The sequence below is a fragment of the Podarcis liolepis genome, assembly GCF_965112155.1.
Source record: "Podarcis liolepis genome assembly, chromosome: 4".
Taxonomy (NCBI): Eukaryota; Metazoa; Chordata; class Lepidosauria; order Squamata; family Lacertidae; genus Podarcis; species Podarcis liolepis.
This window is the reverse complement of record NC_139558.1, coordinates 39447749-39473202: the sequence shown is the minus strand read 5'-3', so window position 1 is coordinate 39473202 and position 25454 is coordinate 39447749. Positions and strand designations below refer to the sequence as shown.

The 25454-nt window shown below is 40.7% G+C and overlaps 1 protein-coding gene and 1 long non-coding RNA gene across 2 annotated transcripts in view; one reads left to right on the top strand and one right to left on the bottom strand.

Moving 5' to 3' along the window:
* Window positions 1-25454, top strand: part of MID1 (midline 1) — a 261929-nt gene that overhangs the window by 67613 nt on the left and 168862 nt on the right. Inside the window, exon 3 of the mRNA XM_083501935.1 lies at window positions 468-764. The gene's annotated coding sequence lies outside the window, so the exon portion shown is untranslated. The remainder of the gene's footprint in view (window positions 1-467; window positions 765-25454) is intronic.
* LOC310706402 overlaps window positions 1-25454 on the bottom strand; it is a 386819-nt gene that overhangs the window by 306867 nt on the left and 54498 nt on the right. The gene's annotated exons all lie outside the window — the stretch shown is intronic.

Genomic DNA, 25454 nt, shown 5'->3' with positions numbered 1-25454 from the left:
AAAATAGCAGAGGAAGGATTGGAGTGGGGGAAGGTGGTGCAGGGTGTGGTCTTAACACTTACAAGGGTGTTTAATTACACATAACCCAAAAGAAAATTAGTTTTGAAGTTTTTTTTATAAGAGCATTCTTTTTTTTATAGTGGCTGCTTTTTCTCAGAATGTCATCTCCCCTACTAACTGAAAACTATTTATTGAAAGAGGCACATTTGTTTAATTTCTGTAGGTAATCAATAGTAGTTTTACTCATCAAGGAGACCCATTGAAATCAATGGACTTGCTTGATTTCAGTGGGTCTACTCTAATGTTTAATGTAATGCAGTAATATGCATCACCCTAAGGCACGCTTTCAAAGTTTTACCCATTTTGTAGTGGCTTCCAAGCAAATTGCATTTTATTAACTCATTTGGCATTTCTTGAGTTAACTGAAAATAGTTTTAAGTTACCTATTCTTCTCTGTCTTCTTCCAGGAATGCAATTTACAGTTATGTATATAAGGAAACCTGTTAGACTTAAATCAGCCCGACTGGTGTTTAAGCTGCCTAGAGAGACAAGTAAGCAGGCAGCCCACACCCTGCAAAGTGGGAGTGATTGGTAGGCTGGACAGAGCACAGCTTCCTGAATCAAACCGACTACAAAACCGTTCAGCTGGTCCTAAGAGAAACAACACAGACCAGGAACACACACACAAGAACCCCTATCAAGTTTTTACAGCAGAACTTCTGGAAAATAGAATCAACTGACACAAAAGAATAATGGAGGAAGAGGTAAGATATTTGAGCTTTGTGTAGTATCTTTGTTTTCAAAGTAGAGGAGGTAAATATCAGATTGTCTAGTTCTTTACAGCTGTGATTTTTTATTTTTTTAAAAAAATAAAAAGCCTCCTAAAATGGCTTGTGTGTGTGTTATAAATATCTCCAGACAGTTTATAGTGGTTGTGCTCAGCACCAGCTGTGTGGGCAATCAGTTGTTCTGGCTTATCCGACACCCCATGCGCTTCTAATTATGCTGCACTTTCTTTTCCAAAGAGACAACAAACTTTCTTATCTTAGATGTGGAATCTGAAGGGAGGGGGGAGGGGAGGAGGAGAAGATGTGAAATTGCCGGACAAAAACAATGGTTTGCACATTGCATCTTTCGGTTTGGAATTCCAAGGGAATTTTCCTTAAATCTGGAGAAAAGTAAAAATCCCAGTCTTGGAGAACACGCATTGGTGTCCTTTTTCTGCTGCACAGCATTTCCTAGTACTTGCATGCAGAAAAAACAAGTAGCAACTATTTCATCACAGTAGACTGACTGATGTGTCTGGAGAGTTGTGAGTGAAAGGGATTCGTAAACTGTTTTCTTTTGAAACAGCCGTATTCTAGAGCACCAAGTGGCATACAAAAAACTTCCAAAACAGGTGCAGAGCTTTTAATAGTGTGATACAGTTTTTCTTTCTCTCTAAGATTTAATTATAAGCCTCGAAGAACCACATTACCTGTATTGTAGGCTTTGATTCCATGAAGTGCTGAGAAAAGAAAATACAGTGTTAATATTCCTGAAAAGTAGTATCTGTTCAGCAGTTGGTAGTATTAGCGTTGTCACAATGTTCCCTTTCTTACCACTAAGTATTTTTCTATCTATGAATGCCTATATAATAACTAGGCAATAGAACTGGGAGCTTCATGATATCTGTGGAGTTTAAAATAAAAATTCAAATAAAGGGCAAGAGCAATTTAAATGTATTTATTAATCTAAGTCACACTCATAAATATCTATCTATCTATCTAGCATTAACAAACTGCTGCAATTCAGAATGAATGAATTAATGTATTTTCTTTTAAGAGTTTCTGCAGAGGAGCGGTATGACTTAGTTGTCTTCGGAATTGAAATGAAATTGTGACTGGCTATCTTTTATGTCAATGCCCCCCCCCTCCAATTGATGTGCACTCATAGGCATTGCACAAATAAAATAAATGAAACTTTTGTCTAGGGCAATATATGAAAGTAATATTGGGATTACACGCAAAGCTGATGGATTGCTGACCACCAAATATAATAACTATGCTCAGTAATGTGTTTCTGATTTCAACCTCTTTATGTTTGTACAATGCCATTTATTACAATGGAATTTGTCTGCAGTAAAAAATCTGGAACCTGAGAACTAGAAGTTTCCTAACTGTAAATGTACTTCATGCGTTTCTGGGTTGGTTTTTATTGTGCTCCAAAATGATTAATGTAAAATGTTTTATTTATGTAAGGCATTTCTATACAATCCTTCATCAATGATTCCGTGGCAGTGCACAACAGTGCAAATACCTTTCCAATGAAACTGACACCAAATACAATAAAACAATCCAAACCCATATTAAACAATCCAATTTCTATTAATGGCTAAAGAGAAATGTTGATAAATCATTCTTTGTTACACTAACTGGGAGCCAGCATAGACATATTTACCTGGAATCGAGGATCTTCAACATCTTAAGGATCTTGGCTTCACAGGAAACAACACACAAAAAATCCATGGAAAACATTTTTTTTAATTACTGAAAATATGATTGAATGGGAAATGATACCTTTGAGAGCATGACCTCACAGCATGCCACAATCACTTGTGGTTGTATCCAATGATGTCTTTGGGTTAGTGGAAAGCAGTTTTATTTGTGGAAGGTGATATCCTCAAAACTTCTGAGGGTTGGGAAGCCTCTAGAACAGGGGTAGGCAACCTAAGGCCCAGGGGCCAGATGTGGCCCAATCGCCTTCTAAATCCGGCCTGCGGACGGTCTGGGAATCAGTGTGTTTTTCCATGAGTAGAATGTGTCCTTTTATTTAAAATGCATCTCTAGGTTATTTGTGGAGCATGGGAATCTGTTCATTCGCGCCCCCCCCCCCAAAAAATAGTCCTGCCCACCACATGGTCTGAGGGATGGTGGACCGGCCCACGGCTGAAAAAGGTTGCTGACCCCTGCTCTAGAACATGGCACAGAAGGCTGCAGTAGCTAGGGTGGAGTGGCAAAAATTGGGTGTGTTGCGCTGACAGTGTTATGTATACCCCTTTGTCTCAGTACAACAATGGTAGAAAACCTGTGGTTCTCTAGATGTTATTGGACTACAACTCCAAGCATCCCTGTCCACAGGATTGTGTGTAGTTGCAATGGAGTCTGCTGGTGGCTTTGGATTGGTGAACAAGCTGAAGTGTAATTCAGACAAGACAAGCATTGCATATATTTAACCGAATTTGTATACTGCTTAATTGTAGAAACCTCTAATCAAATGTTGGTTGAGGGTTGTGATGATTCTGAATGAGGTATTCAGCCTTTTTCTGCACTCCTCCTGAAGAAACAAGGATGGAAATGGGGGTTTCTTAACTTCCAAGACCTGGATGCTCAGTTATAATGGCAGTGGCCACAAGCTGATTTTTTTTTACGAATCATCTTATACTCAAAATGTATCCTGTCCTGAAAGAAAACCCAGACTTAGTCTTAGTTTGATGCAATGGGCCTTGTGTGGAGCTGCCTCTGAAAATTGTCTGGAAGCTTCAGCTGAATTAGCACACAGCTGGGATGGTAATGATGGAAGCTGCCTGTTCAGGCCATATAACACCAGTGCTTTCTCAGCTTCACCAATTACTAGTTTTCTTCTAGGCTCAGGTTAGTGTGCTTGCTCTCACACTTTTAAAACCAGAAATAGTTCGGGACCAGAATATCCTAGCAATTGCATTCCTCCATAGGCACCTGTGTGGGACTTCAGTTACCCTACAAGGGCACTCCTTTGGGTACCACTAGGTCTTATGGAATGCAAGTAAGTAGCCAGGAAAGAGCCTCTTCTGTTGTGGCATCCAGGAACCTTGCATAGCTTCTGTAGAAATATTTCTTGGCTCTTCTTGCTGTCTGATTTTAGGCGGGCAGAAAAAAATCATTTTATTTAGACAGACGTTTTCAGGACTCTCATTATGTATCTATTGCTATTCATTTTAACAGCTTTTGTCAAAACCGGTTGCTTTATTGTTATAGTTCATTTTTAAGATGTGCTATATTGCGTGCAGTATCCTTTAAAATTTATTTCTTGTATATATTTTAATGAAGGTGGGATATTAATGAAATTATAGTAGGAATAATGCTTTGCCATTTATGTACAGAGCATATCTAGAAGTACCTTTGGTCATTCTGGTGCAATGTCTGACAAATGTTTAGCCACTAGGTGTCTTAAGTGTGCTAGAAATTAAGATGATTGAAAAAACAGTAATTATTTCAGTGGGGTTTTGTTTTTTTTAATTCTTTTGAACTATAGTAATATTCTCCAGTTTCTACATCTATATAGGACAGAAACTTTGCACTCTTTAGTGAGTTGTTCAAAATGGCAAGATCCGATACACTTTCTCCTTTCTCATTTTTTGCAATAATGTGTGAAAGATGGAGTTTTTCCACCTCTGGAGTTTGGGCATCTCCCTTCATGGAATGTGTGCCTTCGTCTCTTGTAGCTTACACTGTACTGGTGAAACAATGAAGTGTGAATTGCTTGTCGCTTCCTCTTTTTCAAGTTCCTGTCGTGTCCCTTTAACTGTTAGCTGCACTTCTCTGGGTTTAAGACTATAGAGTCATAAGAAAACACCTATATCTGACCAGGGGTATGAGAATGGCTGCTTACCTGGTCCAGAGGTGGGCAGAGGTTGTGGCCCAGTGCAGCAGCCCCTCACACCCCCAGGGGGAGAAAATGACCTCCGTGACGGGTTGCCCTCCTGAAGTTTGAATGTGCCCTATCAGGGGCAAGCTGATGGGCGGAGCCTGGGTGGCGAAGTCATAGATGATTTTTAAAAATTAATTTGTATACTGCTTATAAGCCAAAATATGTGCATCTAAGGCATGCAATATCCATACCATATTGATAAATGAAGATGATAATTGTGATTTTAATGAGAAATAATGCGGGCCCATAGAGAGCCATATTTTATGTTGTGCTTTAGGGAGACCGGATATGGTAATGTACCTTAATACCAGCATTTTCCTGACCACTTTGCCTAAAGCGGTAGCTGTAGAAAAAAAACAATATAACAGCCTGATCTGTCTCAGAAGGAATTAAGGTCACAAGATTATTATTATTATTATATTCATTCTGAGGAAGGCAACTAGCCATAATACAGAGTATTATGGGAATGCAGTTTCTTAAACTGTGCTAACCCTATAGCTTTCCTCCATAAGCCTTGGGTAATATATATTTTCAAATAAGATTCATCTAAGTACTAAAACATTAATATTTTTGAATAGTTCTGATAGAAAGGCAGCTTTCAACTTGCAATATAATCTGTGGAGCAGAATTAAAATCTAGTTTTATAAATTGATTTCTGATCACCAGGCATTTGGTTCTCTGATTTCCGACTTAATCTTTGTGAAATATGAAATGCAGCGCTATTGCTAGCAAAAAGAAAATGAAGCATTCTGGTGCCATGTCCCAACAGACCTCCTGAGTTCATGTAGGCACTTGAGGCACCGTCTTTATAGTTGTCTAAACATGAGGCAAGGCTGAAGGGAGAGAAAATCTCTTTGATATGACAGACTGAGCTTTAACATATGACTGGTTGGGATTTTTGTTTATGTGCCAGGCTGTGAACCTCTATTCTTTGTAGCTATTGCTCTTTATGGGAAAGCTGCAGTGCTGCAGTTAGTTAATTTTATACTCTGAACAGAATGAGTATTGCAGGGGGCACTTTTTAGATGGAAATACAGACGTACCTTGGATCCCGAACGCCCTGGAACTCGGACATTTTGGCTCCCGAATGCCACAAACCTGGAAGTTATTGTTCTGGTTTGCAAGCGTTCTTTTGGAACCTGAACATCTGACGGAGCTTCTGCCATTTCTGATTGGCTGCAGGAGTTATATGTTGTCTTCACTAATATATGTGTGTTTGTGCACACTTTATGCCAAGTATATGCTTTCATGTACACATTACTTGGTTGGAAAACTGCATTGCAAAATTTGGAGAAATGCAGGTTTCAAAGGATGAGTGTGTTTCACTTCTCAAATTGTTTTAGGAAGTGTGAATTAGGTTAATTCACCTTTAATGGTGAACTAAACCAAATTTCCTCCCCATTCCTAATCTAGGGTTGTATTCAGCCTAAAAGATGGTATTTGTAGACAAACATATTGCTGCCCTACTTAATAGCATTTTTCAAACACTGGGGCATGATTTACAGTGCGGTTGCAAGATATAGTGATCAGTACTCATATCTTCCCTATTTCCCACTTTATACTTTTTTAAGGTAGCAGGTAGCAGCTTTGAAATTACTTCCTCGTTGTGTAATGTCATGGTTCGATTTTCTGTTAGGACACCATTTATGCACCAGATAATTGTAATTTTTTTCACTTGATATTGAATAATGCCACATAGCAGTTTGAAATGTTCTGTCTCCTGCCAGAGTTATGCAGCTGCGCTTAAAACTCTGCTGGCCAACTCAGTATATAATATGTTTTGCTTCTGAAACGCTGCCATATTACCTCCATTAGCACAGTGGTTGGTTTGCAAACATCTGTTTGCTCTTATTTTGCCTATGCTTCTTCAGATCTGTTTCTACATGACGTAAATCAGTGGCATTTGACTGGGATGTGTGATTTGTTTGCTAAATAAAATGTTAAGAAATCGAGCAAAATAGCTACCCTGGAGCAATGACATGAATAGACACATACAGGGGGAAAGATGCTGATTGTGTGTGATGTCTTTCATGAGTTGAGATAGTCACGTGATTATCCATTTAGAAATAATTATTGGCCTCAGAAAACCCAGACCTAACCAGAGAAAGGATAAACAAAATCAAGGAAGTGGAATATATATACATATATGTATATGCATGCTTGGATGCAAAAGATTTTTGTTCATGGAATATCTTCTCACTGTCAGAAGCTGCACTGCATAGTCATTGCCAGCTCTGCAGGATGGCTGGAAGTAAACCCAGTTGTGTTGGAGGTGATGTAGTGTTCCCAGACTAACTCCCAGCACACAGTAGACAGAATTTCGGGAGGAGCTTGCTGCAAACGTTGGCCAAGAGACAGAAGAAAGGATACAATGGTACCTCGGGTTACAGGCGCTTCAGGTTACAGACTCCGCTAACCCGGAAGTAGTACCTCAGGTTAAGAACTTTGCTTCAGGATGAGAACAGAAATCGCGTGGTGGTGGCGCAGCAGCAGCGGGAGGCCCCGTTAGCTAAATTGGTACCTCAGGTTAAGAACAGTTTTAGGTTAAGAACGGACCTCCAGAATGAATTAAGTTCTTAACCCGAAGTACAACTGTATTTTTGTGACCCAATGGACATCTGGTGAGGTAAAACATCTGGGATTCTAGAGGAAGTTTTGATCCCTTAATTCCACATCTTTGCTGGGAGCAGTCTGCTAAGATCTTGGATGGTTAAGAGATTCTAGCTGTCCAGGGGATGATGCCAAAACTATGGGTGTGTATTTGAGAAAGTATATAGGCCCAATCAAAGTTATCCCACCATTCACTTTAATGGGCCTCAGTTTTGTTGATTTTTTAAAAAAATTCCCCATGCATAAACTATGCACACTGCAAGGTTCTAAATGGATGCAACTTGTTTTATACATCAACATTCTTACTATTCCAATAACTAATGAAGGATGATAAACATAATTGTGTGCAGTTTCCTCTTACGTAACTGGCCACTTTTGCCGTTATGGAGGTCATTTATTTATGTTCAATTCTGCATGAAGTTCAATTTTTTTTCTAGCACTTTGCACGCACACACACACACACACACACACACACAATCTTAGCTGCTTGACCTTAATATAATATTAAATGTCTACCTCATATCTATCTATCTAATTGCAAAGGCTAAAAGAAAGTGAGTTATGTAAGCTAGAGATCGCTTTAATTGAAATGGAAAGCAAAAATTATGTGCTATGGGACATAACCATCATGAATGATAATAATGGGCATCAACATGTGTCCTGCATTTCCAATAAATAGAGTCATATCTGCTGATAATTTTCCTGAGATTGGCTAGGGTGATTTGCCATCTGGTCATTATTTTCAGAAACTTTTCTTTTAAGTTTGAATACAAGAGAACGGTGTTATTACGTTTCAATATCTATTCCCATTATACATATATCAAAGGTTTGCCAATATTTTAACCATATAGATTTGCTTACTCTGCCTTGCCTTCTGTGTTTTGGAGGCCATATAGACTTTTATATTTATTTCAGAAATAAAAAACAACTTTTTTCCAGATTCTGTCAATTCCCTTGTTTAAAAGTAGAATTTTTCAATTAAGGGTCACATACTTGGATCTTAAAATCAATTTCCTTACGTTTCCTGCCCCCTTCTCTCACTGTGAAAACCCTTGAAACTGCCACCCCATGACTCTGCAAGGACATAGGTGGCTGCTGCTGAACAAAGAATAATGGGGCATGGCGAGGGGCTGCTGGCCTAAAGAAAGAATGTCCCCAGAATTGATGTGGCTTATTTAGTTGCTCTCCACATCCCATCCCACATGGTTCAAGATAGCCCCTCCCAGTCTTGGAGGGACAAAGGTAACTGGTGGTGGTGGAGAAATTTTCCTTCTGTAAGCTTCCTTAGGTTATCTTAGTTTTCATTTTCAACCCAAAGTAGCGTATCCTCCTGCATGCATGCTTAATCAATACGCAGAAAATCGAGTTCTACTTAACAATATCTATATACTGATATTGATTAGCTTTCCATTTAAATTTTCTCAGTAGTGCTCACTGTCTTTACATTCCAGAAGCAACTGAAGAGAGAGTGTTGACAGATCTGTTGCAGTGAATTTGGGGAATGGCAAGATGTGGGAGGTATCTTCATTGTATGAATTAAGAAAAAGTGTTTGAATTGTCCTTTATTTCAGCCCATAAATCATGGCATGATTCACATAGTAGTCACTCTAGTTCGATGGTTACGTAATCCCCTTTGGAAAAATCCAAGAATTTATTCTTGATCGGTGTTGCCATCTGTCTATAGTTATTTTTACTTCTAGCTTTAAACTATAAAACAGGAGAGTATTAATTCAGATTCATGGATGACTTGTTTCTTGCATCAAATAAAATAATACATTTGGAGCGATAATAGAAATGTTCAGTGGAAATAATATTAGCAATAATTGTGCATCTATTGAAAAATAATAATGATGAACATTAGTACTATTCATTACATGGCATTCTGATCCTAAAATCCTGGCAAGGCTGAGATGGGAGTTTGTAAGTATTCCTGTAACTCATCTCAACAGGAGAATTAAAACAGAATTTAGGAAGTCAGCTGCATAACTGTAGCACAAGGTCAGCCTGGTGTAAGTAATGGGTCCAGGTCAAAACTGAGGAGTAAGCCTGAAGAAAACTGGAAATTGGAAGCAGTGGGCAGACAAGGAAGTTGGAAGATTGGGAAGGAAGCAGGTGGCAAGAAGAGCCATGGGTGGGTGGGAAAGTTAACAAAAAGAGACTCTTCAAGATCCAGGATATGCTTTAGTCCAGGCAAAATTCTAGTTATAACCTGGAAACACTTATAACCAGGCTAATCATTAAGAACCAAACAGCCACCAAAGAGCCATGTTTGTGGCCTAGAAAGAATTCCCCTTTTTCTCTCTTGACTTTATACTTCATTCACTCTTGATATAAAGTGTGTTTATACCAAACAGAGACTAGGAAGCACCTGATTCAAACCCTCATGCTGATAATAAAATGAACTGGTCAAATATAATTTGGTTGAAAGGTATGAGTATGAAAATGCATCCATGAATAATTTGTGCAATGCAAGACACAGCCATGCAAAAACACATATCCACCATAAAATATAACTTTAAACAATGAGGGGAATGGAGCAATATTGTCTGCTGACTATGTCTGGAATGTTTGAGATGATGGCTGCGTGACAATAAAACAATGAATAAAATTTGTTTTGGGGCTTAGGATAAAGCACTGACTTGATGCAATCAACAAATCTATACTTGACATGTCCCCTGTGGTCCTGCCACAGCACTGAGTCATTAATTACTGTGTGTGGATCAATGTCCATTCTTTGCAGGGTATCCATTATATGTACTTGCTTTAGGGACCAATGTTGTGGTCCTGTATGATTCAGGATAAAAATTAGTCAGTGAACCAAGATCAGGGCAGGTGGGGGGAAGGACGAAAAATAGCAGCAGAGAACCATGAAAAAAGGAAATGGGATTGATTTGATTTTTTTTATACTTTCCATTACCTCACATTTGTGAGTCAGTATTTCTGAGGTCAGTCAGTAACTTTAGAAGTTGAGTTAGAGCAAACTTTGTGAATAGGTTTTCTCTTTCTTTGTTAAGACAGTTGCAAAGTTCCATTGTATGTGAACTTTCTCTTTGTCCTTCAGAAACAAACCCACACAAGATCAAATCTGAGAAGTTGATTTGTTACGTCAGGTGCTTTCAGACTTTTTGCCTTCATGGGACTTATCCCACATTGATTTGTCTGCCAATGAACTCCGGTCAGTTCATGTGGAAAGTTGGCCAGCTTGTCCTGAAAATGTACTGTGGGATATACTTGACACTTCCCCAAAGTTGCTGAATGGCAGTGAAGTGCAAACTATTCGCCCGGGAAACTGCAGTTACTGATTTTCTTTTGGGGTTAATCTTATAAGTTTATCTGGACTTCTCAGAGCACAGCCATCCCCAGAAGACCTCCTGTGCAATCTTCAGGATGGGCTTGACCTTCCAGAGAGGCTTTTCAGGGGGCTGAAGTGGGGAGAAGGGGGTGGGAAACTTTCCTTCTGCAAACATCCCTAACATAACCTATCTTAGGATCCAAGCCTATGTATTTGGTAGTGGGCATCCTAGCACACAGCAATGCATGTGGCTGACACTGACACAACAATCCTGAAAAAGGGTTCGTATAAGCACATGTTAGGGCTGGCAATTCCATGTATTTGTAATGTAAACAAGCTTTTTCAGTTGGCATGAAATGAGCATTGACATCAATCGTACACGTCCTAGTCATTTTTCTCTTCTGGCTGGGAAGAGAAATGCCCAGTGGCGTAGCGTGGGGGTGCAGGGGGGGCCGGCCGTACCGGGCACAACATCTGGGGGTTAGGGGGCGCAAATCCACGGGTTAGGGGGCGCAAATCCACAAGTTAGGGGGCACAAATTACTTGCCTTGCCCCGGGTGCTGACAACCCACGCTACGCCACTGGAAATGCCACAAGGATCACTTCCTGTTGCACCCAGCTACGTCAGGTGCACTAAGCAGGTAAGCCTGCTGCTGAAGAGTAGACATATGCCTAGGAATGCCAGGATTGTTAAAGTAACTAGTGGGACAGGATGGAGATGAACTAGGTGGCTCAAATATTAAGCTGATAAGAATAGATTAATTAACATAGGTGTTTTCAACCTTCAGACTATGAGCTCAGTTGGTTAGAGCAGTGTTTCCCAACCTTTTTTGGGCAAAGGCACACTTGTTTGATGAAAAAAATCTCGCGGCACACCACCATTACAGCCCCGTGACGTCAGCGTGCAGCGTCACGCCGGGAGGGACGCACGAAAGTGTAAGTTTCAATTTTTTTCCCTCCCCCTTGCCGGGGAACCTCCAAGCTTTGGGGGGGGGGAGGAGGCAGCAAAGCGAGGCAGGAAGGAGAGCGCGGCTTGGCTGGGTGAGCTTTGGCAGGGGCAGGGAATGAGAGCCGCGAGGTGGGTGCTGCGGACGGAGGCGCTGCCCGCTGAGCTCGCAGGCAGCCAGGCAGGCAGACGGTGAGAGCCCCGCGCTGGGCGGCCTCTCCTCGCCGCCGCCGCCCCACCTCTCGCCGCCCGACTCGCCCGCCTCCCTCTAGGCAACATCTCGCGGCACACCAGGCAACATCTCGCGGCACACTAGTGTGCCGGGGAACAGTGGTTGGGAAACACTGCTCTATAATTCTATATATTATAGAGATTCTATCATTTTAGCCATCTAGATGTCTGAGGAAGATCCTGGTTGACTGCAAGGGCGTATAACAGAACTCTCTGGCTCTGCTAATAAGCACAAAAGTCCACATTCTATTGACAGGATTCTTTGCTAAAATATCTTTGTACTGCTCTGTTACTGCTTTTCGTTCATAGTGCTATTGCTACAGAGTGATAACCAATGTGTGCCACGTTTTCCACATTTGAAGTTTGAATAATATAGTACGTCAGATATTGCTATGTTGTAACTGCTGGCAAATACCCACTTTTTCATGCCAAGCAGCTCTTTAGATCTCTGTTGACTTGGTTGATGTAGGTTGTTTCATGACTTTCTACAATATCAAGCTCATTCCTATATAAAAAAAGAAAGTTTAATTAAAGCTCTGCATCTAAAATTATTTTGTAAAGATTAAATCAGGCCGTAATTCGTAAATGACAGTAATTACAGAGAGCTGCAGTTCCATATGTCTGTTCAAAGCCATTTTTTAACAAGTTGCCTGGAGACTTTTTTTTTAGTACTTGGGCAAGCTAAAGACCCAAATAAGGTACGTTTGGAAGAAGACATTTTACCAAGTATGATTTAGTAATATTCCTATATCAGAACCATATCTATAATTCATAATGTTTATATTTAAGACAGATATAAAATAAAGCGGGTTAATTCAAAACAGCACCACAAAAATCTTGTCCCATCAACCATGGGTGGCAGATAAAGCTATCTTTTAACTGATCACAATCCTGTTAGTTTTTGTAAATATCTTGGCTGGAGTATTTGTTTCTGTGAAATAGCAAATTAAATGCTGTGTGTTTATACTGTTCTTAGATTTTTGTAAGCATCCTTGAAGCTCCCTTGGGCCTGAAAGTGCAAGGCGTTGGGTATTGTAACAAAGTAAAATCAATAATGCAAGCCCTTTCCCACATAACTGGAAATTATGTACAGTGAATAGATGCAGTTATAGTGAGTGTATCCGGTGTCAGCCTACACACATGTATGACTTGATGCCCCCTGCTTTTCTCTGCACCCTAGGTTGAAAATATAGAGCCTAGGGGGCAACATGCACAGATTCTGTACAAAACAGAACCAATGAATGCATTGGGGTTAGGGGAGCAGGGACAGTTGGTTTGATCCTGCTTCTTTGTACATAATTTTCAAACACATAAAGTGATCATGATAAATGAAGTTCTTCTGGGACAGTGAAGAAAAGACAGAAAGATATGAGCCTCTCTCTGCCCCGAGCAATCAGTGGGGAAGAGCGTGAAGGAGAAAGCAGAGGTATAAATTGTATTTTAAGTTTCAAAGCCACGTTATTGAACCAAAGCTATGAGCAGATACAATATGAATATAGGTTATACAGCGGAAATATATGAAGTTGTATTATTCATCAGAATCCTGAATGCACATGCAACTTTGATGTAATGAAAGAGTGAACGAAAGTTCATCATTAAACAATCTGCCTTTGACGTTTGGCCAGGATTCAAAGCGTACCCCAGTGACAGGCTGTCTCTCTCTCTCTCTCTCTTTGTGTGCAATCACAGTTTCTACTATGGAATTGTGATGTCATTCTGTTTAAGGATGCCAGAAGTAGTGGGGAAAGGGCCTGGAATACTTTAGGGATGATATGTATGGGAGTTTTCCTCCCCTATATACAAACTTTCTGAATTTTCACTCTAAATGTTTTGATAGCATTAAAAGCTTGTGTCCCTCCTGTTACTCATCACAGTTTGCTAAGCAGCATGTTCATGCCAGGTTTGCAATGGAATATGGTAAAGTTATATCATTTTAGGCTGTACATTTTTGGAAGCTTTCCAGGAGATCAGTTTTCTTGCATGGGTTGAATACTTTTTCGGGGCAATCAGAACTTGGGCTAGTTTCAAAAGTTGAGATAACTGATAAATGATAACAAAAAGTTAGCTTAAATAGGTGTTTCATGAAAGAGCTTTCCCCACCCATTTCATTTAGATGAAAATGTTTTGGGGTGGAACAAAACCAGCTAACACATTGCATGTAACAGGTAATTGATGCAATTTGATACACACTTACCTGGGAGTAAGCTACTTTTAAAAATGGACTTCCTTCTGAGTAGACATCTGTGACTGCAATAAAAAAGAATGGAATCTTTCTACACACATTCCAAACACTTGTATTAAACTCTTTCAGATGTCCCAGAAAGTACCACAAAAGTGTGAGTGTGTTAGTACACAGATTTCATTCGTTTCCATGGGACTCTTTGCATACATTTCTAGCATGCTATGCTTTTTAGAGTTTTAATGAGGATGTCTCTGCCATAGGCATAGGCCCATTCAGAGGAAGGAAGGAAAGACCCACCCACTGACAACCACTAGGAATTTCTACTGTGCAAGTTCTACCAAAACAAATCCAAACAGATTGCAAGGGCACAGAAGGCAGAGGTCCAAAATGGCCTTCACATTGCCAGCCAGCCCTGTGGTTTGGATAGTCATTTATGCATTGCCCAAAAGGAGGAAATGCATCACCAGAAAAAGCAGATGTAGAATTTACATAGGAAAAGGTAAAGGGAACCCTGACTATTAGGTCCAGTCGTGGCCGACTCTAGGGTTGCAGCGCTCATCTTGCTTTATTGGCCGAGGGAGCCAGCATACAGCTTCCGGGTCACTTGGCCAGCATGACTAAGCCACTTCTGGCGAACCAGAGTGGCGCACGGAAACGCCGTTTACCTTCCCGCTGGAGCAGTACCTATTTATCTATTTGCACTTTGACGTGCTTTCGAACTGCTAGGTTGGCAGGAGCTGGGACCGAGCAACGGGAGCTCACCCCATCGCGGGGATTTGAACCACGACCTTCTGATTAGCAAGTCCTAGGCTCTGTGGTTTAACCCACAGTGCCATTCGCGTCCCTAGAATTTACACACAAATTTAAATGTATAGACAATGATGATGATTCAATTTATTACCTGCGCATCACCAGCAGGCCCCGAGGCAAGACGGGTGACAAAAATGTAAAACAACAACAACAAAAACAATTAAAGGATGATACAGTCCTGTATACAGTATTCCAGTATACAGGAATAGGGTGGGCCTTGAAAACAAATGCAAATTTAGAATGAATTATTCTAATTTAAGTAGGAATATGGTTCATCTTACTGTAGCAGGGAAAACTGGTGGTCAGCAGTGAGTGCTGCCCATTGCAACTGGTAGGGCAGAAGGCAGGAAGACCAGGTGTAGTGGAAGGCGATGCCAGTGACTAGCAGACCCGCTCCTTGACTGGTTGGGGACTGGCTGAGAACAGACTAAGGTTGGTTAGCCAGTATCTTGTTTATGGATACAAGTGGGTCAGCCCCCACTGCTGGTGCGAACTGTTGATGGGTCATTACAAGGCACTTGCTCTTTCTTATTCTCCTTTTTTATCTTTAAACTGGACTTGGCCCAGAGAACCCTTCAAATAGAAGCTTGTCCTCTGTAACATGTGTGCATTGGCCACCCTACCTGCAGTAATAAAATAGGGCCTTTATGCTATGTTACCGGTAGTTGCCCTCCTGGGTCAGAGGGATTCATGGGTCTTTCAGCCATTCTGCATCGAAGTGGAGCTATGTTCTTATGTCTAAATGTAGAAACACAGGCTGCAGTGAGCTGCATGTTTTGTGTGTGAGAGCAAGTGTGTGAAATGTTGATTAATCAGGAAATAGAAGTTGTCAGCTCTTAGTTCTCTAATGGCATGAATGTTTGTCCTAAGCCTCAGCTGAAAGTGTTCTCTCTTTGTGTTATTGTTTTCATTTGGTTCCCTAGAGAAATAGTAAGATCCTGTTCATAAACTGGCTGGATGTTTAGTGAAGGGTAGGAAATAATTTAACCCATTTTTACTGGTTTCTCCTGTGTGTTTGGTGTACACTTGAAGGTCACTGTGTTTGTGGGTAATGAAAGATTAATTGTGTTGTGAAATATTAAAGAACTTTGCAAGAGAGCTTATTTCCAGTTTCTTTCCTGGATAAGAGTCCAGAAGTAGGCTAGAGAACATCATGGTAGATGGAACTATGGATGGAGAAGAGACTCAATTCACACCTTCTGAAACAATATGTAAACCAAAATACAGTCTAGTCTTCCTAAGGTTGTCTGAATATGTTAGTTATGGTTTTTCTCAGTTTCTCCTTTTTCCCAATCTTAAATACAGCTCTCTGCATTTTCACATCAGTTTGTGATTTTATTAAGAAGTCCTCATGAAAATTAAACAATGCAAGAATCAAAACACAGCCATCCTTCAAAAATTTCACTTCTTCAAATGTTGCAATGCACTTCCCCAACAAAGTATTGTGTGCAAAAATGTGTAAACTAGGGTAAAAATGAATATTTTAGCAAAAGTAACGTTAAAATGTGTCATAATGGAGAAAATTGCTTTGCAAAAGTGTGTATATCAGCTAAAATTTCATGGAATCATGTGTATATCAGGATAAATTAGCACTAAAATGATGGTGAATTATCAGGAGGACTCCACCCCCATCCCCCTTTAGTCTGGTGTGGAAAAATAGTCCCATATCAGTAGTTTAGGATCCGAGTGGTCTGTGTATACATAAATGTGCCACCAGGTGTGAGTGGGGTGGGGATGCAGGTGGATTTTTCTTATTATTTCGGTTGTCAATTTGCTAAAGTATTACGCTTTGCCGAAGTTCTCACTTCACTCTTTTCTAATGCAGTGGTACCCCGCAAGACGAACGCCTCGCAAGACGGAAAACCCGCTAGACGAAAGGGTTTTCTGTTTTGGAGGCGCTTCGCAAAATGAATTTCCCTATGGGCTTGCTTCGCAAGACGACAGCCCATAGGGAAATCTCAGGGACAGCGGGGAAGCGCAGCGCGTCTTCCCCACTGTCCTCGGACCTCCTCCGAAGCCTGGCGGTGGGGCGGGGACACCTCCTCCCGCCGCCGCCGGGCTTTGGAAGGCTCCTCCGAAGCCAGGCGGCGGGGCGGGAACACCTTCTGAAGGCGGGCGGGGGGCGAAAGTCTTTGCTCCCCCCTGCCTGCCTGTCCCGGAGGGCTTTTGAAGGCAGGGGGGGAGCAAAGACTTTTGCCCCCCGTCCGCCTTCAGAAGAGGTCCAGGACCTCTTCTGAAGGCTGGCGGGGGGCAAAAGTCTTTGTCCCCCCTGCCTGCCTTCCCAGGGGCTTTTAAATCGCCCCGGACAGCGGAGAAGTCCTCCGCTGTCCCGGGGCGATTTTAAAATGCCGCCCGCCAGCATTTTAAGATCGCCCGGACAGCGGAGAAGTCCTCCGCTGTCCCGGGGTTTTTTAAAATGCTGGGGGTGGGAAGAAAAGCCCTTGTCCCCCTCCCAGCCTTCAGAAGAGGTCCGGGGACAGACTGTCCCCGGACCTGGTCTGAAGGCGGTTTCCCTAGGAACGCATTAATTGATTTTCAATGCATTCCTATGGGAAACCGTGCATCGCAAGACAAAAAACTCGCAAGACGAAGAGACTTGCGGAACGAATTAATTTCGTCTTGCGAGGCACCACTGTACTGTATTCCTGATCTAGTCTGACTGTTGTAACTTAACAAATATATATATATTGTTGTTGTTATTGTTATTAATTATTAAAATGAGCTGGTGATTTCCCAGGCCGGTATACATCTTGCCTCAGGGTTTCTGTCTGAGTTACAAGGTGATCACCAACACCCTGCAGTTAAAGCAGTTTATGCAGCTGGATTTTTATTTTACCTGCTGTGTAATGTGGAAACTTGAAATCTGAATGGAATGTAACTTAAAGCCATGAACTGTGTCAGAAGTTAACCAAAAATTGATAAAGCTTGAAAGATCTTCCACCACTGCAACATACTTTTTATTGATTATTTTCCTCCCTCCCTCCCTCCAATCTCACCTCAGCCATTTATATTCAAGTTGCCTTGGGTTATGGAAACAGACTAGCAGATAGCAACATTATTGTGAAGTAAATGAGTGACCCATTTCATTGACAGATTGGAATATTGAAAGAGAAACCTGCACCGCCCACACTACCTTCGCATCCCAGTACAAAGACTGCAAACCAGAGCCCTCCTTGAGAAGGATACCTAAAATTTTCTGAAGTCACCTTAGTTCAAATTGAACCTGTAGTTCAGAAGTATAGGCATCAGATTCCCATTTTAACTAGAAAATCCAATTAAAGCCCCTTTTTCAAAATAACATTGTCATATTTGCAAAGCCTTTTTTTAAAAAAAAACTATCTGGAAAAGCCTCAGAATCTCGCTGCAAGTAAGACTGCTTCGCAAAGTCAGCAAGCATGCAAACTATGGTGATGTAGAAAAAAACCAGCTCCTTTTCCGTTATCCAAGAGCCCGTGTAGAGTCCTTAAGTGGGTTCCCTATCTGTAGGAGAAAATAGCAGAGGCCAACTAGAGAATATTGAGAAGCAAAGCAGTAGTAAGCATGTTCTTTATTAAACTGATGCAACAGGGTCCTCACTCACCACATGCAGGAGGAAGGAGGAACCCAGAACCATGGTGTGCAAACCCTTTTATAGATTTTTGAAACTGCCCACCCTGTAGCTCAAGATCACCCCAAAAAACTTCATACATACATCACAGAAGGAGGTGGTCTACAACAGAAATCCTGTCTGCCAGGATACCTGACAATAGCCAGTGATTGCTTTGCAGTACTTGGGCATCCCTGCCATTCTTTGGTGATGGTAAATACTTTAATTCCTGAATCCAGGTCACAGGATTCATACACGAAGATGCCCTAAAGACAGGTAAGCAAAAGACAATAGAGAGGCTTTCCCATTTTCTTCCTCCTTGCAGAGAAACATTTGAGGTCAATTTGGGAGAGTCAAAATGGTTTCAGGATTGCTCTCCTGTACTATTTCAGACATGTGGTTTATATACTTATGTATGTGTTTGCCTTGTAAATTTATGAACATTTAATTTATATATTTGAGACCTTAAATTCTTATACCAATGAGAGGGTTTGGTGCTCAGTTTTCCTGTAGCAAGTTTCTCCACCATCTCTGGTGGTGGCACCCATCTGTTTAACACCTTCTCTGTGTGTGAAGGTGTTAAAATATTTTCTTGAGTATTCATTCACTTATCAGTTTAGTAGGTCATTTGTGCAATGCCGTTTGCAGAGCCATTCAAAAAGAACATCCAAACAGAGGCATTGATGGTATTCATGAATGGAGATCAATTCCTTCCATTATCATAATAGAGCAAACTCTTATCATGTAAACATAGAAGCTGGTGGTGCTGGAAAAGGCCCTGCGATTTTACTGAGTGCAAAGCTGAGAGTCAGTTGAGATATTTCAGGGAAACATTTCTGAAGCAGATCTAATATGAATATAAATATAATTTTCTGAATGGCATCCATACAAAATTGTATTTGCAGCTAGTACATGTGAAATTGCAGCATGGCTAAAAAAAATGTTCAAAGGGGCTTACTGCTAGGTAAGTGTACATAGGATTTGCTGTAGTGAGGTTATAATGGAGTGAGAAAGTATCAGGTGATTCCACCTTGAGCTGTTTGGAGAGTGGCAGAATATAAATGTAGTAAATGATAAATAAATATGCAATATCTGCCTTTTCGAAATGTGTAGAAATTTAGTGGTTCATCATCTATGCCTGGAAAGTGCATATGCTGACAGTTCTAGTTAGCTCAGTGTTTGAGGGAAAGGGAAAGGGCTTTGAAAGATGTTGAAGCAACAGTCCTTGTTTGGGCACTTGGCAGTCTCTTGCCAGCACCCCTGGACACAAGACAGGCGTCTTTCCCATATCCTATCTAAAGATTCCAGGAATTGGCACTTTGTTTGAAAATAATATTCCAGTTTGGAAGGAAGTTGGGGGAAATATTAAATAAATAAAATGTGCACATGTGGGACATCACTTAATATTTTAGTTAACGAGTGATTAACCAGCCTTCAATCAGACGCACCTCAGAAAATGTTTGTGTGCACAGTATATAATTTTTTCTCAAGACTCCACTAATTTTGGCAGGAGTGACAAACAGGAATAAATTCAAATAACTATGGCACTGAGGTGTATGGAACAGTTTAGATCTCTTTGTCAAGCTCAGGAAGAAGAAGAAGAAGAGGAGTTTGGATTTGATATCCCGCCTTATCACTACCCGAAGGGGTCTCAAAGCGGCTAACATTCTCCTTTCCCTTCCTCCCCCACAACAAACACTCTGTGGGGTGAGCGGGGCTGAGAGACTTCAAATGAACTGTGACTGGCCCAAGGTCACCCAGCAGCTGCATGTGGAGGAGTGGAGATGCAAACCCGGTTCCCCAGATTACGAATCTACCGCTCTTAACCACTACACCACACTGGCTCTCTATTAGGGCTGCAAAATTGCCTCTCCAATTATCAGATTGATTATTTGATGTTTGGGGAAGGAGCAATAAGCTTCTCTGCTTATTTGCGCAGATCCACCTGAGGAGGAAGGATGTGTGTCCTGTACTTTTGGTCACACCCATCATTAGAATGAGGCTTCCAGAGGGTTGGTCAAAAGCGAATGCAGTCCTTGGGCCATAAAGAAAATGGTAGCCACCCCGATCTGCAGTTTTATTATCTGTAGTTATAGGTCATTTTGGCTGCTTTCTGAAGAGAACAATTTGTACAGCTTCAGCTGTGCCTGAAAAACCAGTGGCAGATGAATATATTCCTTGGAAATCCTCCTTTTATGCAACTAAATTCTTATTTTTCTCCATGGGATTTGTCTTATCAGCCTCAGCCTCTCACTTAACGCTTTCCCCTTGAACTTTGAAAAATGATAGCAGAATGCAATTTGTTCAGAGATGAACGTGGGGCTATTTTCCCAACAACTTGCTATTTACACAGACTATCCTAATCAAACGCCAGCACCAGTTAACATGCTAGGAAATATTGGTGGCTTATTCTTAAAGCCAAGTTGGGAGAGACTGCCATCTGTTGTCAGCTATTAACAGATAATGTCACTTCAGTAAATCCCCGTCATAATGTAATTGGTTCCTGATGATGCAGAAGTGCTGAAACACGTATGGAAAAATAAATGTCAAAAGTGAAGCCTGTTCGTTTCTTGGAGCGGGAAATGCTGATCTTGTGATCATCTTCCAAAGGACATTTTCTTTTAAAGGCAGCCCAAGCCTTTGAAGGTAGAAAAAAAATCTGTCTTTACAATGGTGAAGCAGGATTTTCAATGGCTTTATTGTTCCATATATATATATATATATATATATATATATATATATATATTGAAATGCTCCGGAAACACCAATGTTCAAAAGGTGTGTAAGCTCAATAAAAAAAGTCCATCGAATATCTCTTCCACTAGGTATGTTAATTCTCAAATGATCTTTATTTTGAAATGTCTGAGTCCAGAATTCATACTTACAGACAGTCTGATATTTCTTCTTGAAATGAAACATGGTATATAAATTATTTTCATCATCGTCATTTATCCCATATCTGGTGCAAGCAAAATACACCTGAGATGCAGCCGTTAGCTGATAATTTTGAAGACCAAATGCAGACCACAGTTCATTCTGAATTTTTATGTTCCTCTGGCAGAGGAATAACTCCTTCATTCTTTTTAGATTAATCTGTCAGCGGTATAGAAAAGGTGAACTGTAAGATATAAAAGCTTAGTAATATTCACTCTTCTTATGCACACTGCAAGTTGAAAAAGAATGTCTACCTATTTTCCTTTGGCTTTAAAGGACGATTTCAGGGCGTTGAGCGCCATCTCCACCCCCTGACAATCCACAGGGAAACTATAAAAGGCTTAAGGAATGCAAAACACAAATTCTATCTATAACAAGAGAGAGAAATGAAGTGAGCTTCATAAAACCCATACACAGCTAATTAACTCTGCAATGCACACAAATGATTACAGATGTTCCAAAAATGTAACCTTTCCCTAGTCTGTATTTGAGAATCAGACTGTCGGGATTTTAGGTTTCCTCTCCGAGAATTGTCCAGAATGAAAAAGAATATGAAAAAAAAAAACTTGCGGTCACAAATATATATGTTATATATAAGTTCACATTATTAATCAACCATCTGAGCCTAGCTGAAGCTGCAAGAATAAAATAATTATACCTCAGGGATGTTAAGAACCATGCAGGATTTTTTGTGTGTTAAATACTGTCATTTCTTCCGTTTTTCCCATGAAGCCTGTCTAGCAATAATTTAATTCTAGAGCACTATAATTTAATATTGTGTTATCGTTTGCCAAACAGACTTTAAATAAGGGTCTGAAAGAACTAAAGCCAACCTTTATTTCCCCAACTGCCAGCTCTGGGTTTTTGGGGGGACTTTGAGCAAATATCCCTAAGTGACAGGAGGTTCGTTTCAGTTGCCTTTTTCTGTTTTCTGCACCTTTGCATCTGGGAAACTACCCACTGAGTGGAATTTTCTTTGTATGCAAGTTTTCAGACTTCTTAAACATCTCCTGGTTACAACCAAGGCGGTTAAACTGCTGCAAGAGGGCCCATTTCCCTACCAATGTCGTTCCTGTTTATGCATCCATTGGGGCCTCCCGTCCACATTGTCCAGCAGTCCTTGTGAACACAAGGCAGGACTGCTGGTGTTCTAGATTTTTTCACCGCATGGTACAGAGGTGTGAGCTTGTCAAAACAGCAGTTTAGACTAATGGCAATCTGTTTCTTCTGCCCAATGTTAAAGAGCACACTGTGGGATTCAGGGCCTATAAGCTTAAAAATGTTCTCCCTGGCTATTTGGGCTTAGGGGATAGGTGCCCTTTATTTAAAAAACATGCTTGAAAGTCACACCCCCTGCTTACTGTTTTACTCTTTAACAGCCTAACACGTTGCATCTGCCAAGAAACGTGAAGGATGTTAAATGTTGCATAGTAGTATTAAAAAGTGCAAGCGCATGGTGGCAAAAATAGGAGTTTTAACATTGCTGATGTAAATTTCAGGGAGGCACAGTCTTTATTATCCTGATTCACCCACCCACTTACCTCAAAAAACCTGGAAGGGACAAGACCATGGTTGAGGTAGGTCTATCTGTGTTGCTGAATACAGTGGTACCTCAGATTAAGTACTTAATTCGTTCTGGAGGTCCAATCTTAACCTCAAACTGTTCTTAACCTGAAGCACCACTTTAGCTTTTGGGTCCTCCTGCTGCTGCCACACTGCTGGAGCATGATTTCTGTTCTCATCCTGAAGCAAAGTTCTTAACCTGAGGTAATATTTCTGGGTTAGCGGAGTCTGTAACCTGAAGCGTATGTAACTGAAGCGTATGTAACCCGAGGTACCACTGTACAGGTATTCCTAAGAGTTAGATCTCCAGGCAGTTCCTCAGAGGACGAAGCAACATACCTGGATCCCTCCAGCCCTGGCAAGCAATGCATTTATGTCATAATTTCTTCCTGGTGAGATGTTCTCCAAGGAACTACAGTAAAGCTTTCAAGAACCACTGTTGTTCCTGCGGCTGTGAGTACTGGTGTTTCTACAGTCATACCTCGGGTTAAATATGCTTCAGGTTGAGCATTTTCAGGTTACACTCCACGGCAACCTGGATGTAATGGAACACATTACTTCCGGGTTTCGCCACTCACGCATGCACAGACACTCAAAATGATGTCATGCGCATGTGCAGACGCAGCGAATTGTGACCCACAGACGCGGGTTGCATTCACTTCAGGATGTGAACAGGGATCTGGAACGGATCCCGTTCGCATCCAGAGGTACCACTGTACAACCTCACAGTTCTTGTGTGAGGACATTAACTACTAAACATTGACATATAGGTATTGCTTGCTGTAGGTCCCATAATAACAGCGTAACATCTTGGATCTAACAGGATCCAAGCCACTCCAGAGTCTTCCATAATTCCCGGCATTGAATTGCAGTAGGAAATGGGTTTCAGAGACTTCAATGGCTTGCAAAGATGCACCCTGCATTGTACTATGGGTTTTGGGATTTTTTATTTTTATTTTAACTGAGATTCATTCACTTAATGACCATATTCAAGTTTCAACTTTTTAGGTCCTGAACAAATCTACCAATCTAATGTGCATGGCATAGTTCACTGAACCCTTCATTATACATTATACTGTTGCACATAAAGTGATATTAGCATTGGTTGATTTACTCTACATTTTCCCCCCAAGTGTGAATCAGACTGCAGGATTTTGATTGGAATATCTTTAATGATGTTTTCATATGTGGATTCTTTTTCTTTCTATGATTAAAAACATTTTAAACAGATTTGGAGACCATTAAGCTATAATAGAATTGGTGCCTCAAGGTAGAAGAATTATTATAAGAATGCAGAATTAATTCATTTTAAAACTGAAATTCTTTTTGGAACATGCTAATTGTGATCTAATCCCTGGCATAATGTCTATTAATTTTATTAGGAATTAGCACACATGCATGAAGGAGTAAATGTCACAATATTTTCTTTCTTCCAAAAGCTCATAGGGAGCATTTGGCATGAGAACATAGTCCACATTTATGATAGCTAGAATAATATGAGTGACCACAATTGCTGCAAAGGAGCATTATACTTTATTACTTCAATAATCCTACTGAAAAATGAAGTTGTTTATTGTACTCCATTGAACAATTAATATGGGTCAGTTGAAATTTCAAAAAACTTGGCATCGACATCTGAGCTCTGTGGAGTTAAACAGTATTTTACAATCGTGGAGAATCTGAATCTGACCTCTACGGTTTCTGTAGTTGGTTGGTTAGATTTGCCATATTTATTAGTTTTAACTTCATTGTGTGGATTGGCAGCACTTCTGTTAATTTAATAATTTACTCCATATGATAATCTGGATTGCTATGATTATTCAGTTGCTCCAACATGCCATGTTTAAATTAAGGAAGGAGTAGGTTAAGAATGTAGCTTATATTCACAGTTGCAGCTTGTTTACTCATGTTCTCGGAGCATTTTAAATGGAATTAACTGGTGGCTGATTTTCTTTATTTATTATGGTTATAACTTGCTTTTTCAGCCATGATTGGCTTCTAAAGCAGCTTCCAATGAAAACAATTGAAAAATAGGTACAATATATTACATGGAGGAATTTATGGTTGGTTTTTTCCTGATCCCTGCAGTGGAGAACTTATAACAGGGTGCTGGTCAGGACTGGCATTAAGTCCTATAAACAGTGCATACCAATAAAGCAAGTGCTGCTTATATTGTAATGATTACATAGGAAACGCCTCCAATCAATAAGTGATGTTCTTCAGTAGAACACTGAAGCTTAGCTAAAGCCATGAGCCCATTACTGCTCACTCTGTCTCCAGCACATGCCCACTGTTGATGTAAGAAGCAGAGGACACATGGCATTAGCCACAATTCCATAGGTGTCCTGTAGCTTCTTGAGAAATACTCCTGTTTGATGTGGTTTCCCTCAAACTACCTTCCACACGACTTGAAAATGAAAGCTGTGGTTAAGTGGAGGTGTGTACATTTCAGAATGACTTTGCATATTGCAGAGATGAAAGTCTCAATGAATCGGGAGTTGGAGAAACAAATCAGGCATTGGGCATTGGGCGAAGACACCCCCACCAGGTCTGCCTGGGAATGTAAAAACGTCACTTGAAGCACAGCAGGGAGGAAGTTCCTGAAAAAGTTAGATCTTTGCTGGGAGCCTGG